The 11,779-nt window shown below is 47.6% G+C and overlaps 1 pseudogene; it reads right to left on the bottom strand.

Annotated features, from left to right (window-relative positions):
• Positions 1 to 752: 752 nt before the first annotated feature.
• LOC125535280 (UDP-glycosyltransferase 89B2 pseudogene) lies at positions 753 to 2,577 on the bottom strand (annotated as a pseudogene).
• Positions 2,578 to 11,779: the final 9,202 nt, after the last annotated feature.

Here is an 11,779-nt window from a genome sequence, read left to right as displayed (position 1 = left end):
CTAGCAACTCCTCTTTTTTTTAAACCAAAGAAATCTCACATCTGACCATCCTTGAGCATAGCAACGCACATCTCAATCCCGGCAAACGCACGCATGCCACGCTTGCACACCAGGCCTTCTTCAGCCATTCGGCTCCTCAGGCCTTGGCTGCACCTGGGCCTTAGGCTAGGCACGCTTGGGCCTTTCGCTCACATGCCGCACGGAGCCACCAGCGCATCGTGCAACGATGCACTCAGTCGCCGCATGCCCTAGCGCTGCTGGTCCTCGTCTCTAGCGCGATACCAGCCGCCGCTACACGCCACCAGTGCTGTTTCCGATCTTGCCGAGTATCACACTGCTGCGCCAACTGGATCACCTCTAAATCAATTTCGGCAACCTCAAATCGAACCTTGCTCTGATACCACTTGTTACGCAATCCCGAGTCCGCTATCACAAGCGTTCCGACCCACATGCGTCAACCAGGCCCAACCGGAGAGCAACACCGACTTATGAGAAGCCTTGGGCCCTCTCCCCCCAAAAGACTAGCCTGTTAGGAGGGGATACCCTGCCCTTATAAATCGTGTTCTTCCTTCTCCCACAATCGATGTGGGACTAAACCCAACACAGGGGATCGTGGGAGTTGTTCACTGGTGCGGTGAGGCTTAGAGGGATGGCCAGGGTGGCGGACACGGCGGTGGGGGGAGGTCGAGGGGAGGGCAGGGTGGCGATAGCCGCCGGCCACGGGTGGCGGAGGCGGACGGTTAGGGCTGGATCGGAGGGAGGCTGCACGATTGAAGGAACAAGGTGAACATGCGGTTGGAGGAGGAAGGAGATGTGGCCGTTCATCCCCGATCCAGATGGCTGGCAGGACCAAGATGCAAATTTATTTTCAGGTATCTTATGGATAGAAGGTCCCAGAAAAACACATTCATCATCTACAATGAAATGAAAATACAAGGAATATAAGTTCAAAAAAATACAAGGAATATAAATACTACTCCCTCCGTTTCTAAATATTTGTCTTTCTAGAGATTTCAAATGGTCATCACATACGGATGTATATGGACATATTTTAGAATGTAGATTCACTCATTTTGCTCCGTATGTAGTCACCGTTTGAAACCTCTAGAAAGACAAATATTTAGGAACGGAGGGAGTAGTCGACGTCACTGAGCACACGCACCAACTCTTCCAAATCAATGTGCGAGGTTCCGCCCTCCGCCACCACGGTGGCCGCCTTCCGGCCGAGCTCCACCGCACGCTTTCTCACGGACTCCCCCTCCTTTGCGACAGCTGCAGCGATGACGCTCGCCATCTTTCCAGCGTCTGGCACGGCGTCGGCACCCTCTGCCACCGGCACCGCCACGCCTGCCTCCGCAAGCACCGACGCGTTGATGAACTGGTCGGCGCCCATCGGCCACGTGAGCATTGCCACGCCGGCCGCGGTCGCCTCGAGCACCGAGTTCCACCCGCAGTGCGTGAGGAACCACCCCACGGCGCGGTGGCGCAGGATCTCCACTTGCGGCGCCCACCCGTGGATTGCCATGCCCCGTGACGCCGCCGTGGCTGCGGCCTCGAACCCCTCCGGCACGACGGTGCCGCTCCTCACCGCCCAGACGAAAGCCACCGAGCCAGCGCTAGAGCGCCGGCCACGCACGCCGCCTGCGCCGGTGACAGCGCCTGCTGTGACCCGAAGCAGACGTACACGACGGAGCCGTCGTCGAACCCGTCCAACCACGCGGTCACCTTCGCCGGGGCCATCGCTGGCTTCCCGCCATGTTCGTCGCAGTTGCGCACGTCGTCCGACAGCGCGCCCACCGCGAACACCCACTTCGCCATCAGGTCGGGGAGCGGGCGCTCCACGTAGGCCGCCTCGAGCGTCACGAACGAGTTTGCCACGAAGCACGAGCTCTCTATATTCCATAGGAAGATCCGCCGGATCGTCTCTGACACCTCGTCGCCGGGCACATGCACCCTGAACATCCACGGCAGGCTGCGCCAAGGGAAGCTAGACGAGCCGGGCGCCTCCGAGAAGGTGACAGTCTCGTCGGCGTCGTCGAGGCGGAGCCTCGTCGGCATGCGTCACCAGAGGGAGTGCGTCGTGGCGAGGTAGTGAACGTTGGCACACGAGAAGGCCACGTGCGGCACGCCGAGCTCCTCGATGAGCGGGAGTGTCCACCCCATGAACAGGTCGGAGACGATGGCCGTCACGCCGCGGGGCTGGGACTTGCACCAGGAGAGGAGAGGCGCGGAGAGGGCCGCCAGGGAGGCCATGAACGGGCGGAAGAGATCGGCCGGGAGGTCCTTGGTGTTCTCGCCGCACCCGGCCGGGAGGAACGGCGAGGAAGGGAAAGGCAGAACGACGGTGGCGACTGACGGGAACGCTGCGAGGAATGTCGCGAGGAGCGGGACGTTGCCTGCCGTGACGGCGACGGTGAGCGCGAGGCCCCGTGCGGTGAGCAGCGCCGCGAGGTCGAGGAGAGGCAGCATGTGACCATGCGCCGGGTAAGGGACAACAAGCACGTGTGGCTTGCCGTCGCCATTGCCAACGCCGTTGCTTGCGCTTGCCTGTGGTGCGGCGTATATGGACGACGGCATGGCGACGGGCAGGTGCGAGAATTCAGAACAAAGCACAGAAGAAGAGATCTGCATGCTAAATAGAAGAGTTCGCATGCATGACTCGTGAGAGCATCTCCAACAGGCGCCGAAGGTGCCGCTCGCAAAAAACTGCTTTGCCGCGTGCCGGTCGCCTTGTTGGCGCGGCGCGCAGTGCTGGCTCCAACAGCCGCGCTAAAAAGCAGCGTGCGCGACTGTCGCACAAACAACATATGCATTCCAAAACAGAAGCAAAAAATCAAACACAAACAAAAATAAATCAAAATAAATAGTTCAATTTCATTATTACAACTCAAACAAACAGTTTATTGTTTAATACAACAAATAGTGCAATAAACATAACAAATAGTTTAACAATACAATATCGAACACATAAATCATGATACTCTTTGTCGTTCATTCCATGTCCACCACTCCTCAATTAGATCCTTCTGAAGATCATTATGCGATGCGGGACGTCGAATGGCATGATAGAAGGCAACAAAATGGGCCACCCTTTCAGTCCTCCGTCGCACTTGCACGGGATGTCCCAAGAGCTCATACTGAGAGTAGTCTACATCTTGGCCACGCTCATTCTCGATGATCATGTTATGCATGATCACACAAGCGTGCATGATGTACCAAAGCATTTTCTGATCCCAAAATCTAGCCGGCCCTCTCACAATAGCAAATTGGGCTTGCAAAATCCCAAAAGCTCCCTCCACATCTTTTCTAGCCGCCGCCTGAGCATTGTGGAAATCAAGATTTTTCTTACCTTCTGGCTTTTTCAACGGCTTGACAAAGGTTTGCCACTTTGGATAGATGCCATCCGCTATATAATAGCCATAGTTGTATGTACGGCCATTTGCTACAAACTGCACCGGTGGCAACTCACGATTTGCAATCTTATTCATCAGTGGTGACCGGTTGACAACATTGATGCCGTTCAAAGATCCAGGCATTCCAAAGAATGCATGCCAAATCCAAGTCTCTTGATCGGCCACCGCTTCAAGGATTATAGTGGAACCCTTTTTTTGGCCGTGGAATTGCCCATGCCATGCCTTTGGACAATTCTTCCAACTCCAATGCATGCAATCTATTGAGCCAAGCATGCCAGGAAAGGCGCGAGCTTTGTTCATCGCCAATAGCCTTGAGGCGTCTTCAGCATTGGGAGATCTCAAATACTCCTCGCCAAACACTTGCACAATTCCGACTGCGAAGCGCTTGACACACATGATGGCTTGGCTCTCACCCATAGCCAAGTGATCATCAACTAGGTCAGCCGGTATACCGTATGCCAACATACGCAAAGCGGCTGTCACCTTCTGAAAGGTGCTATGCCCAAGCTCTCTGGCGACATTCCTCCTTTGCTGAAAAAAGAGGTCATGGCTCGCTAGTTTCTCTGCAATGCGCCTGAACAACTCGGTGCTCATCCTAAGTCGGCGACGAAAATACGACTCGGGGTATGTGGGATTCTCCGCAAAATAATGTCTGATCAATCTGTTGTGGGCATCGATCATATCCCTCCAAATTTTCTGCCGACCATAACCGAACAACCGTGCTTCGGTTTTTTATTGATATGCATAGCTAGGATCATTGCAAGATCCTCCTCCTCTTCCATATCAAATTCTTCTTCAGAAGAATCATACGATGAACTCATCTACAATGTTCAATACTATGATATAAAAACTACAATCAACATGCACGAAATTCATGACTTTTGAGCAATACATACCTTCTTGGCGTTTTGTCGAACACCTTGCGGGCGCCGAGCGGCAGCAAGCGCGCGGGCACAGTTCGTCGGAGGACGGACGCGCGCGAGGGGCGCCGGGACTAGAGGGGGGCTAGAGAAGCCGCGGCGGGGCGGGGATAGGCCGGGGAAGCGCCGGAACGGTCGGCGGGTGGCGCGGTCGGTGGCGGCGGCGCGGCTGGATGGGGGTGGGAGTTGCGAGAGAGCGCGCGAGAGTCCGGCGCGCGGGAGCGGGCACGGCAAATAAGCGGTGCGTGATTGAGTTTCGGCCCGCGCGCTGAACTACATATGCCGCGTGCACTGTTTTTGCGCGCGCGCTAAAACGGGCAATTTTGCGGCACGGCGCTAGTTTGGCGCAGCTGTTGGAGACGCTCTGAGTCTGATGCTGATCATCATCTTTCTTTTTAATTGTTATTATTTTTTAAAAAAATCCACTCTATTCATCAACGGTCAAAGTAGTACGAAGAACACCTTCTTAAATTTTGTAATGCGAACGAATCTGTGATTGGATAGTTAGAGCATCTTCAAGGCGGACCCGCAAACCACCCACATCCGTCCAAACCGCATTGTCTAGACCAGTGAAGTCATCTAACGCCGGTATGTATTGGTCCGCGTCGCGGTCCGGACGTGTTTTCTCCTAAACCGTCGACAAACATGGGAAGCTTTGCGGGAGTCCGGACACCAAACACATAGGACTCCAACACCCCCGGCCCACCCAAAACCCTTCTCGGACCACGCGCCTTCATCCTTCTTGTTTTCTCTTCTTCCTTCTTTCTCTCTTGCCTTCGCCGCCGCTTCACTACCCCGGCCACCACGTCACACCTCTACCGAAACTCTACGTCTTCTTCACCTCCAGCGTTTCAGCAGGGTTCCACCCCGCTTCTCCTCCGTCGTTGTTCAACCTCTATACTCTGACCGCCCCGCCAGGTACCATCCGCTACTGTTATACTCACCATGCTCGGCAACTGTTCGATGAATCGTTGGAGCTAAAAATAGTTTTCCCTTCTTTCTAGCAATGGATTTCGATTTGGAGTACATATACGAACAGTATGTTGAGTCGTCTGACGGCTCATCGGACGAGGAGGAGTACTTGGATGAGACGGTGATGATGCAGGCGGTCCTTAAAGACGCGGAGCGTGCAGAAGAGTATGTTCTTAGTTTCAAGGGCTCGATAAAGGGTCATCGAGTGCTCAACCGCAACAGAGCGCGTGGCCATTTTGACACCGATGGCCGACTACTTTGCCCCCGACGCACTCTTCGGCTCTTCGCTGACCATTTTCGCCGGCCTTTTAGGATGTGCAAGGCTGTCTTCGACCGTTTGTACCATGGCGTCTGGTCCTGTGATGACTACTTCATCCTGAAGAAGGACGCCGTGGGAACGATTGGGTTCGCCAGTTACTAGAAGTGCACGGCCACACTCCGGATGCTTGCATATGGCACGGCCGCTGATTCATGTGACGAGTACCTACGGATGTCTGAGAGCACGAGATGTCATGGTCAGGTTTTCCATGGTCATGTTTGCAACTGTAGTGATCGAGGTGTTCAGACCTTGGTACCTAAGAGAACCACCTCTGATGAGGACATGACTACTGCTACCTATTGAGCATTGCGTTGGATTTCCTTGAAGAGGAAAGGATGATGCAGCAAAGTAGCGTAAGTATTTCCCTCAGTTTTTAAGAACTAAGGTACCAATCCAGTAGGAGGCTACGCGCGAGTCCCTCGTACCCGCACAAAACAAATAACTCCTCGCAACCAACGTGATAAGGGGTTGTCAATCCCTTCACGGTCACTTACGAGAGTGAGATCTGATAGATATGATAGGATAATATTTTTGGTATTTTTTGATAAAGATGTAAAGTAAAATAAAAGCAAAGTAAAAAAGCAAAGGAAATAACTAAGTATTGAAACATTAATATGATGAAGATAGACCCGAGGGCCATAGGTTTCACTAGTGGCTTCTCTCAAGAGCATAAGTATTTTACGGTGGGTGAACGAATTACTGTTGAGCAATTGACAGAATTGAGCATAGTTATGAGAATATCTAGGTATGATCATGTATATAGGCATCACGTCCGAGACAAGTAGACCGACTCCTACCTGCATCTACTACTATTACTCCACTCATCGACCGCTATCCAGCATGCATCTAGAGTATTAAGTTCATGAAAACAGAGTAACGCCTTAAGCAAGATGACATGATGTAGAGGGACAAATTCATGCAATATGATAAAAAAACCATCTTGTTATCCTCGATGGCAACAATACAATACGTGCCTTGCTGCCCCTACTGTCACTGGGAAAGGACACCGCAAGATTGAACCCAAAGCTAAGCACTTCTCCCATTGCAAGAAAGATCAATCTAGTAGGCTAAACCAAACTGATAATTCAAAGAGATTTGCAAAGATAACCAATCATACATAAAATAATTCAGAGAAGATTCAAATATTGATCATAGATAATCTTGATCACAAACCCACAATTCATCGGTCTCAACAAACACACCGCAAAAAGAAGATTACATCGAATAGATCTCCACAAGAGAGGGGGAGAACATTGTATTGAGATCCAAAAAGAGAGAAGAAGCCATCTAGCTAATAACTATGGACCCGAAGGTCTGAGGTAAACTACTCACACTTCATCGGAGAGGCTATGGTGTTGATGTAGAAGCCCTCCGTGATGGATGCCCCTCCGGCGAAGCTCCGGAACAGGCCCCAAGATGGGATCTCGTGGATACAGAAGGCTGCAGCGGTGGAATTAGGTTTTTGGCTCCGTATCTGATCGTTTGGGGGTACGTAGGTATATATAGGAGGAAGGAGTATGTCGGTGGAGCAACAGGGGGCCCACGAGGGTGGAGGGCGCGCTTGGGGGGGGGGGGTAGGCGCGCCCCCTACCTCTTGGATTCCTCCTTTATTTCTTGATGTAGGGTCCAAGTCTCCTGGATCATGTTCGTTCCGAAAATCACGTTCCCAAGGTTTCATTCCGTTTGGACTCCGTTTGATATTCCTTTTCTGCGAAACTCTGAAATAGGCAAAAAAAACAGCAATTCTGGGCTGGGCCTCCGGTTAATAGGTTAGTCCCAAAAATAATATAAAAGTGGATAATAAAGCCCAATAATGTCCAAAACAGTAGATAATATAGCATGGAGCAATCAAAAATTATAGATACGTTGGAGACGTATCAACTACCTTGGATACGACCAAAAATTTTGCATACATGTATATTTGTGAGGTGATTTCTAATGCAAACTATGCAACAATTTATTTATGTCATTCAGGACAAAAATACTTCACAAACTTTTGTGTCATGTCTAATTGCAGGTGTATGGGTCATTTGTACACTCCACATATGAAGATAAGGGAAAAAGAGAAGTTTATGTGCTGTTAAAAAAGTTCTCTCACGTCACTTTTGGGCCAAGAGAAGATAGAGTCCAAGTCTCTCACATTCTGGATTCAGATCCGGACTTCACAGACATACCTGACTCAAAACGCCAACAACTTTTTCATACGGACTCCGAATTGGGTGATTATTTTTTTGTTTGAACGTAGATTTTGTGCTCTTTCCAACACAATTGGATTCGCCTTTAAATTCGTCCGGAGCATTGAGTTATGGACGAAACAATCTGACGTTGCAGCAGAATCCGAGTCAAATTACAAGCCCAAAGGTGTTGCACCACCTCCACTTGGGCACATGAGCCTTGTACGACCTAGGATTAGTTTTAGGCTGCCTTGGGACGTCCTCCCACCTCCTTGGCCGCCACCCGTTGCTCCTATATAAGTAGATCCATCTAGTAGCTTTTTCCTTGGGATTTGTTTAGTTAAAAGTTAGCCATTGCAACTTCATGTAGTTCGTTTGTGTCCAACGACCAGACCAAGACCGCTTACGGATCCCCACCATTATCAATACTTCATATATATTCCCAATATTCAGATTGCTTTATCATATTCTTGCTCGTTCTTCGATTGCTTGCAGGAATGACCTTCATCGTCAGGCTGACCGTGCTTCCAGCATTGTCAGTAACCTCAGGAGATTGGTTTAGCGATTGCTAAGGCGCGACGTCTTGCACGTTTGTAGTCGGATCATCAAATTCGTCTCCACCAAATTGATAGTTATCATCTCATCGAAAGATCGGGACACCCTCGCCTCTATCAAGCGGTATCTGTTTTCAGGTTGCTCGGTGAGAATTTCAGTTTTTCCTAGATTAGATTTATTTTCTTACCTATTGTCCAAGAAAAAGCCACAAAAAAAGTTAGATCTATTCATCCTTTGTCCAAGCCAGTCTGAGCCTTTGCAATTTTCTTTTCATTGCTTGCATAGTTGAATTATCGGTTGCATAATTGTGTCGAGTTGCTCGTCTTAGTGTCTAGTTTGTTTAGAGTTTTGAGTTTTGTTCACATTAGTCACGCCACCGCTGCATTATTATCCCTTCCGCTGTCCACCACCCATCCATCAATTTCCACCACGTGCTACCCATTGTTCATTGTCACAATCATAGTTGAGATCGTTCACATCTTTGCTTGATCCAATCTGCGTCTTATCTAGTTTGTTTTGGAAAGAGGGAGAGAGAAAAAAAGAGAAAAAAAAGTAAAAAAAAGTGTGAGTAAAAGAAAGATAAGAAAAAAACAAAATTCGGATCTATTTAGACTCAATCTCGTAGTTGAATTCGGATTGGAATCTGTTTTGTGCACTGTTCAGAAAAACAGGCATAACTTCCTCATACGAAGTCCGTTTTGGCTTCGCAAGCACTTAAATGAAAGCTAGCGACAAGCCGCATCTAAATAGTTGCAGAAGCTTATTCAATATTTGACACCTCAAAATCATCTTCTAAATAGGTATTTTTTCTCTCCGAAGTGCATGAACACAGCTTACTCCAGTTTTTCATGCCAGTTTTCGAATTTTTTGACTCCTCATATCAACTCGGAATTGAGTGATTCTTTTTGCATTTGAAAGCTTTAGCTAGTGCAAATCTTGAGAAAAATTATCAAAAAATTGGCACAAACTTTTCCAGAAAAAAGTTTGAGAGAAAGTTGTTGTATATCCTGCTTGCCAGTTGTTTTTTATCATTATCTTTACTGTTGTTGTGATCTTCACTTATATCTTGTTGTATAGAGTGATAACCCAGAAGTATAGGGGATCGCAACAGTTTTCAAGGGTAGAGTATTCAACCCAAATTTATTGATTCGACACAAGGGGAGCCAAAGAATATTCTCAAGTATTAGCAGCTGAGTTGTCAATTCAACCACACCTGGAAACTTAATATCTGCAGCAAAGTATTTAGTAGCAAAGTAATATGATAGTACTGGTAACGGTGGCAAAAGGTAACCGTAGTAAAAGTAATGTTTTTGGTATTTTGTAGTGATGATAGCAATAGCAACGGAAAAGTAAATAAGCGAAGAACAATATATGGAAACTCGTAGGCAATGGATCGGTGATAGAGAATTATGCCGGATGCGGTTCATCATGTAACAGTCATAACCTAGGGTGACACAGAACTAGCTCCAGTTCATTGATATAATGTAGGCATGTATTCCGAATATAGTCATACGTGCTTATGAAAAAGAACTTGCATGACATCTTTTGTCCTACCCTCCCGTGGCAGCGGGGTCCTTACGGAAACTAAGGGATATTAAGGCCTCCTTTTAATAGAGTACCGGAACAAAGCATTAACACATAGTGAATACATGAACTCCTCAAACTACGGTCATCACCGGTAAGTATCGTGATTATTGTCACTTCGGGGTTAACGGATCATAACACATAATAGGTGACTATAGACTTGCAAGATAGGATCAAGAACTGTCATATATTGATGAAAACATAATAGGTTCAGATCTGAAATCATAGCACTCGGCCCTAGTGATAAGCATTAAGCATAGCAAATTCATAGCAACATCAATCTCAGAACATAGTGGATACTAGGGATCAAACCCTAACAAAACAAACTCGATTACATGATAGATCTCATCCAACCCATCACCGTCCAGCAAGCCTACTGTAGCGACCTGACCCGAATGGATCAAGTCTCTGTGCTTAAGTGTCATCCCTGGATCGGTATGCTGACACACACAGTACTCGAAGGATTTATAACAGAGGTAAATCACATGTATAAAGTAACGTAAATACTATTACCTCAATCCATATAGCGGAAGCAACAAGGTTGTGGATTCCCATCAACACCAATGGCAAAGTTGAGTGTAGAAATCGTAACCCTAACGTATCACTTACTCGTCGTAAGATAATCCTGCAACATGAGACGTTGCAGCCCAAAACGGGTCAGTACATTGAATGTACTGGCAAATTCACCCCATAGAGAATGATGGATAAAGGCTATCACTACATGCATATTTGGCTGGTGGAAAAGCTCTATGGTTATAAGGTTTTTGCGTAAAGCCAATTTTTCCCTACTGCAAAGGAATAAGATTAATTACTATCATGGTGGTTGTTAAACATTGAGAATGGTTGACAGCATTCTCAATCCCAATTAAGTAACATCATTAAAACCCAACAATATTCATTTAAAGTAACGTGATGAGATCAACAGGATAATCCAAGAACTAGATACTCAAGATGTCCATAACCGGGGACACGGCTAATCATGATTAGTTTGTACACTCTGCAGAGGTTTGCGCACTTTTCCCCACAAGACTCGATCGCCTCCGTTTGGTTTCTCGCACTACATGGTGTTTGAGAAGACGGATGACCAAGACACAGTCTTTCAGAAGCGCTAGCACCTTACATGTGGGTAGACCATACCACCTACAACCCCTACATCTGCTAGTCTACCCGTAAGAGTTCGCACGACTTAGTCAACTATGCCAGAGCCCATAATGGCTTGTGGCTGCACACGGAAGTTTCTAGTATGAATAATCTCATGATCCCTTTGAGCCTGGGTGGCCGTCCAAAATAAAACAGGCAAGTCCTGATAGACATCAGGTGCCTCAATCCACCCAGATGTGTGTTTAAGTTGCCACCTTAGATAAACCATTAAAAATTATCAACTCACATCTGTCATGGATATCACTCACCCAATCCACGTCTACTAGCATAGCATGGCATAATAAGCAAACGTAGAAGTAACTCCCAAAGGTTTCATAACAATACAGGTGATAGGTATTACCTCATCTACCTCCCATCCCACAATTTAATTAGATCCTAATCATGCAATGTGTGAGGATTGATCTAATGCAATAAAACTGGGTTGTAGAAAAGGGTATGATTAAAGTGTGAACTTGCCTACAATGTTGATGAAGATGATTCGCACTCAAAATCTTGATAGATATACTCACCACACTCCGGTCAATCTATCGTAAGCAAGCAATAGTAACCACATATAAGCAATCACTCAAAAGATCAAAAGATCGAAGAAGACAATTCGGAAAACATTAAAACCAAGAAAATAGCTCTTGCAACATAAAACTATTTCTAGCAGTACCAAAATTATGTGAATTTGGCCTTATC

The sequence above is a fragment of the Triticum urartu genome, chromosome 2A (assembly GCF_056163025.1).
Source record: "Triticum urartu cultivar PI428250 chromosome 2A, HENAU_Tu73, whole genome shotgun sequence".
NCBI lineage: Eukaryota > Viridiplantae > Streptophyta > Magnoliopsida > Poales > Poaceae > Triticum > Triticum urartu.
The sequence above is the reverse complement of the archived record's forward strand: the minus strand, read 5'-3'. Positions and strand labels throughout refer to the sequence as shown.